The sequence below is a fragment of the Trachypithecus francoisi genome, unplaced genomic scaffold (genome assembly GCF_009764315.1).
Source record: "Trachypithecus francoisi isolate TF-2019V2 unplaced genomic scaffold, Tfra_2.0 Lachesis_group11, whole genome shotgun sequence".
Lineage (NCBI taxonomy): Eukaryota > Metazoa > Chordata > Mammalia > Primates > Cercopithecidae > Trachypithecus > Trachypithecus francoisi.
Genome location: NW_022681456.1, coordinates 126,720,407 through 126,727,142, shown reverse-complemented (window position 1 = coordinate 126,727,142; position 6,736 = coordinate 126,720,407). Strand labels below are relative to the sequence as shown.

General features: G+C 42.9%; 1 long non-coding RNA gene across 1 annotated transcript; it reads right to left on the bottom strand.

Annotated features, from left to right (window-relative positions):
• Positions 1-442: 442 nt before the first annotated feature.
• LOC117091120 lies at positions 443-5,551 on the bottom strand. The gene is made up of 3 exons (XR_004440245.1): positions 5,466-5,551; positions 2,268-2,492; positions 443-719 (listed from the first exon to the last, which is right to left on the bottom strand). It is a non-coding gene; the product is annotated as an uncharacterized LOC117091120 (long non-coding RNA).
• Positions 5,552-6,736: the final 1,185 nt, after the last annotated feature.

The window sequence follows — 6,736 nt, the reverse complement described above, 5'->3', positions numbered from 1 at the left end:
CCAGTGAATTCAAACCACAAACACGGAAGCAGCTCCATACAGAGGCCTCTGTCTGTTTGAAAAGAAATAATGGCAATGACCAGGATGGTCTTAAACTCTCCACTCGCTGGGTCTTTGTTTTCTCACAGTAAGATGAAAATTTCTTTTCAAGCTCCCTCTGCGTCTAGGCAGGTTAGTTGTCTGGATAAAAGACATGTGGCATCAGAAAAAGAGCACTCGACTTAGAGCCAGACAAGTCGCTTGAATTCTTGCAGGGTCACCCACTACTAAGCCTTTCTGTGCCTCAGTTTCTTTGCCTGTAAAAGGGAAAGATGATACACGCCTTCCTTATTTCAAATGGTTCTTGTGAAACATAATTCAGACAGCAAATAGGAAAAGAAGACCGTTGTAAATCATAGAACTAAGCTCATAGGGAAGTAGCTTTCTACAGTAGGATGAAGTAGTTGAATGGAGTTTTATATGCAGAGGATCCCACAAAGTTAAAAAAAAACGCACAGAAAAAATAAAAAAAGGAACGATTTCAGATGGCATGGCGTGGGAATGGGCAAGAAACATCTTCCACGTAAACAATGCAAGCTTTAGACTTCTTGGCTGTTAATTACATGAAGAGACCAAGAGACTTGTAAACCCATCTGCTGCATTGTACATGATTCCATACGGTTGAAATCTGATTCTAGCTCTTGGAGAGTGGGTTAAGTAGATGCAATCAGGCAGGAGCACTGTGAATAAAACAATAGAAAGGCACATTTGTATTGTTCTTTACCATTTTCAAAGCACTTATGCATATATTATTATCCCATTTCATCCTTATACACAAGTGAAGTAGGTATTAGGTTCTTATTTTTCAAATGAAGAAACTGAGACTCAGGAGAAATAATTTGCTAAAACTCACACAATTAATAAACAACTCCACTGAAACTCAGGTGTCCTGATCCAAAATTCTCTGCTTCTTCCAAGTTTGAGAAAAATATTATGTTATTTATCTCAGTAGATTTATTGTGGGGGAAATCAAGCCCTCTTTGCTTATTGGCAAAAGTACACTTTGGTCTTCCTATTGCACCATCAAGCTTTGTTGCCCGCACTTCAAATCTTGAAAGTGTTTTAAATATTAATGCTCATTATACAAATAGATTGCACCACAGATTGTAAAGATGCCTAGAATTAGTCCATGAATATAAAAGTCATACAAGCACTATTGCCTTTGATCCTAAGCTTGTACCCTGGGGCCAGCCAAGCAGGGGAGATGTGTACAGTTTGATCTGCATCATGGATTTCTAGAGGAATCTTGGAGCCTATGTGTAAATGCAAGATTTGTCCCTAGGTGTGGACATAGACCTGCAGCAGACCCCTACCCATTGGCTAGGATGCCTAAACATTGCTTTCTGGTATGCTATCATATCTCCATGTGTTTGAAGATAGTCACTGACCATACTATAGAAGTTCCCTCTGTGTTCGGAGAAACATAAGGAGAAATAAATTGGTTGAACATCAAAAGCAGGTCATGAGGACAAGCCCAGCCTCATGCTTTCACTCTCCCTTGCCTCAGCACACACCTGTATCCCTCAGGAGCTAATTCTGTGGAAAGTTAGTGGTGGTTTGTCCTTTTGAACAAGAGGAATGACTCAAGATATGCCAATGTTATATTCTCTTAAATCCGTTTCTCCTTAGATGTTGGGAACCCAGTTGCGATCAAGATGGATTTAGGCAATGAGGACTCTCTCTTCTGAAAACCACAACCACATGAATCAATTGACTTTGTTCAGTGGATTCGCCTACTAGGATGCCAATCTCTATTCTTGCAAAATTTTCTCCCCCAGTTAAGGGGTTTCTATACCTGGTTTACTGAGTGATATTTGGAAAATTATGCACACTCTCTGGTCTTGATCTCAAACTCTTGATTTCAAAGTAGCTGGAGAATGACAAACATGCTTAGTTTTCCACTGAGCTTTCTATGAGAACTAATCAACTATTGAGTAACTATTTTAAACTAGCTGTTTTAATTAGTAGAAGAGACCAGTGAGGGGTATAATCCAAGAAAACATCTAATCCAGGAACAACTAAAAAAGCAACAAATCAACAAGGCATAGGATCCTATCATGTTTTCAATTTAGGACTGGACTTAACATGAGGCACAAAAATCATCTAAGACATAGTTTTTTGCACCAATGAATTTATAATCAAGCTGTGAAGATAATTCCTTAAGTGAGATCTACAAAGAATAGCACTAATTGAATTCCACATTGCAATTGTCTTGTAAAGTTATTTACTTATTCCAGTGGTGCTTCTATTGCTCCAGACATATCTGGCATCCCCTTTAGTTTGCTGATGAACGAATTTGAAAGGGAGTGTTGGCATCCACTTCTCAGTAAGGAGAATCTCCTTCCCAATTCCTCCATTGCAAAGAATTTAGGCTGGGGTTAGATCAGAAAGCCCAGGTTATCAGCTTCTGGCTTCTGAAAAGAACACCTGCTTGGTTGGAGGTATCAGGTGATCTAGGAGGAAAAACACAAAATGGAAAGGATTGGTTTCAGGAGACAATGGGAGCAGAAGATCAAAGGGTCTGGGAGGCACCGGCAGGCCTGAGAGTGGGTGAACCTCAGTGACACACAACTGGTGTCATTTTCTAACGGAGATTCCCGATTGGCGGAAAGAGTCAGAAAACAGTTGGCAAATGGAGAGTACTATCTCTTCCTGTGCAGCCTTCTGAACCATAAGCTCTGCAATTTGTTGTTCTGTGGGGGTGTGGTGCCAGATCTTGCTTTGCAGATGGACGAACCCTTGGCTAAACTCTAAAATCTAGGGGCTACTGTTTATTTTGCTGATGATTTGAATCCCTCCCCCCTCCCCTTAATTTTTCCAAGAAAGGCTGCTCTTTAAAGATTGACCTGATCAAGTTTCAGGAAAGTTCGGTCAGCTCTTGATTCCCACTTTGGATAACAGCCTGGTTAAATTTTAATGTTAGGCTGCCCTGTATTCAATTCCATAGCCCACATATTTATTAAGTAACTACCCTGCAAAGGGACAGACATGCACCATGAAAGAGGAACCATGAATAATGCATGATGCTTACTCTCAAATACCTCAAATACCTGATTATCTAATAGTGGAGCTAAAACAAATAACAACAACTGCAATAGAAGGCTGAACATGTTAGCTATAGATGAAAAGTTCAAAGTCCTGGGGCATTTTAAACTGGGAGAGACCATATATGCACAGCGTTGGGTTAGGTAGGGACACCATGGCGTTATGACGTGGGAGTGACAGCTGAGATAAGTCTCAAAGGGTTCATAGAATTTTTCCAGTCAGAGATGAGTATGGTGGCCTTGAAGAAGGTGGTGGGGAGGCATGGGATATAACAGATACAGGAAGTTTGACTACAAGTATGGAAAAAGGAATAGAGAAAGGTGGGCTTGAAAGAGTAGAGTGGGTACAGATTTTGGAGATTCTGAATGCCAGGTTAGGTTTCTGGCACAAAGTAGTGAGGAGCTGGGAAAGGCTTCTGAGCACAGGAATGGTCAGCGTTGTACCTTGGGAGAGTACTCTGATAGCAGCAAACAGGGTAAACTGAAGGAGAAGAAATAGAAGAAGACCATTGCAATGTCCTGGAAGAGGAGGTGTGAGTGCCTGCCTCAGTGAGGTGGCAATTAGGAAGGAGATGGTGCCAATGGAGACATGGCAGAGAAACCTCCTCCACACATCCTCTCCAGTGCAATCCCTGGGTTAAGTGACTCCTGACACAATGCTTTGAAAAGCCAAATAGAATGGAATCTGGAGTTGTTTGTTTCTAATTTTGTGCCTTAATGACCAGTTGATAAAAACTATCTAAGGCCTGACTTAAGGAAGGTCCCAAGTGCTGGGACCCTGTCTGATCACAGTCATCTGGCTACTTACGCAGGATATTTTGCCTGTCCACATTTATGCGACTCTTGTTTTCTACAATATTTAATGTGCCCTTTTCTGAAAGATTATAGGAAAAGAAGCCAGATATTTGAGGTCAGAGGTTAGAGCCTGACGTACAGGAAAGGAGGGAAATTATAGAAAAACACAAAAGAATTTATAAAAGAAAACCAATTTTCATTGGTTCAAAAAGACAGCTAGGGCCAGGCACAGTGGCTCACGCCTGTAATCCCAGCATTTGTGGAGGCCAAGGCGGGTGGATCACCTGAAGTCAGGAGTTTGAGACCAACCTGGCTGACATGGTGAAACCCAGTCTTTACTAAAAATACAAAAAAGTTAGTTCGGCTTGGTGGCTTGTGCCTGTAATCTGAGGCAGAGGAATTGCTTGAACCAAGGAACTGGAGGTTGCAGTGAGCCGAGATTGCGCCACTGCAATCCAGCCTGGTGACAGAGTGAGACTCCGTCTCAAAAATCAAACAAAAAAAGACAACTAGGGGTCCTGGACTATCCAGAAACACGGACACAACATCCAAGATAATGGGTATACCCATTGATTTTCTCTATTAGATAATTTCCCAATGATGGACATACATTGCAAGACGATTCCACAGGGTAAAAAGGTGTGTCTACATGTGTGTGTGTGCACGTGCGTGCGTATGCACGTGTGTGCGTGCACGTGAACATTTGCAAAAAACCATTACCGAAGTTTGTTGCTACTTAGCTCACCATTTCTGATTACACAGCATCCCCCAAGAGGTTCCCTTCCCCCACTACCCATGAGAGAAATAAATTGTTCTAGCTCCAAGACGATAACATAAGCATCTGCCCATCTATCTCCAGTGACTTATTTACTATGACCTCTCCTTCAACCTACAGGTCAAGGATTCTCTGAAACATAAATAATTAGGTCAAGAAAAAGAGAGGAATTTAACATAGTGGACTTTTTTCATTGTGCTCGATGAATATCTCCCTAGTGCCTGTGCTATCAGAGGTTTATACGATTTAGAAAAAGCAATGTTCACTGCCACCTCAGACAAACCTTGACACATCAATGGCTTAATGTTATTGCAAACATTTATTTCTTGCTGACATCAAAGTCCAATAACTGGTGGGTCAAGAGGGCTCTCTGTCTCAGAGCTCTACCATCTGGTGCATGTGCCATCTAAGGCCGCTTTGGTGGAGGAAGAAAGAGCTGAAGGATCTTGCAGGCTGTCTGTAAGGGGCATGCTTCACACAGCTTATCTCACTGTGCTTATTTCATTAGCCAGAAGTCAGCAAGTCCAGGCTCCAACCTCAGACAAGGGAGGCTGGGAAACCACAAGAGCACATGAATCTTTGGTGCTGCAGAGCTTTTGCTAAAGGGCTTCCTGGTGGTCAGGTGATGCCCAGAGGATCTGTAGGCCACATTCAGTCAGCTCGATCCCAACACTGCCCTTGGGATTCCAGCATTCATTGTACCCCTGCCCCCCGGCCCTGCCGTTAGGAGAAAGACTGCAAATGTCCTGTTAAAACCCTTGATAGAAGATATTGCCAAGTCCTGGATGTGGGATGAAGATGAGAATTCTCACCATGGGGTCTGCGCTCTTGACTTTGGTTGTGGGGGGAGGGGAAGCAGAGGAGAGAGAGAGAGACACAGAGACAATGGGAGGTGAAGAATGCACAAGCAGCTGAAACATTGCCTCATTGTGTTCCCAGATTCTGAGACTGCATCACTGGCTTCCAGAGCGCCTGTGTGACCTCACTGGATTCCAGTCTCTATATTTGTTCACCATCAGTGCCTCTTACTGTAAATAATTGAAAGGAGTATAATAGGGTGAGAATTATTGTTGCCTCCCCCCTTCGCCTTTCATAAAATCTTTTTATATCAGAGGGGTCTGGCCCCAGCCACTCCTAGCTCTATAATTAGTTCCGGGAGCTGCGAGGACTGAGATTTAGCTAATGACATTTCGCAGTTCAATCTTGAAGTACCTCAGGCTTTGTGATCTTTTTTGAAGCAAAGAGCTAGGGCTGCAGATGAACCTGGGTAATTCGCACTAATAATATGTCAGTCTGTCAGCGGATTCCTAAATTTAACAAATAAGCACGTGAATCCCTCAGGCTGATGTGCTAGTCAGAGGGTCCTTCCCAGCTTTTATGCTCCCCAAGCAGATGAGGATGGGTTTGGTTTCATCAGTCACAGCTGGTGGGTTTTCATTATCTTCATTCTCCCATGTCTGCCTTGGCCATCATTGAGCCACACACATCTTAAAGCAAAGTATTCTCTGCCTTGAGACACACTAGTTCTTGAAGTGCTCTAGACTGCAGGAGAACCTGAGGGCCCTCACAGAGCCTTTGGAGCACATGGTTATGAGGCCTGGGCACACAGCGAGACATGTAGTTGTCACTATCACCCAGTACAAAAACACTCAGAGGGGCTCATGAGAATCCTGTCTTCAGAAACTGAGGCTCCAAGACTTTCAATGACTTGCAAGTCTGTTCTTTCCTGTCCATCTTCTCTCTTCTCTAGCACACTTCCCCTCTCTCTCTCTGGAAATTACCTAGATCCCTTCTCTTGACCTCCAGACGGGTCAATATTTCCCTGCTTTTGCCCATACCCTTACCTCTGACAATGTGCCCTTCCCACCTTGTTCTGCTGAACTTCCTCGCTAAGGTCCAGTGCAATCATTTTTCATCTTTGAAGTCTCCTTGACTTTGTCCCTTCGAAACTGAGTTTTCACTCCTTCTTTTGTGCCTCTTATACTTAGCTTTATTTCAGCAATAATCACACTGTGATATAACAGCGTATTAACTGTCTTTCTCCATCACATTACAAGCTTGAGGGAATGCACTATCATCCTCA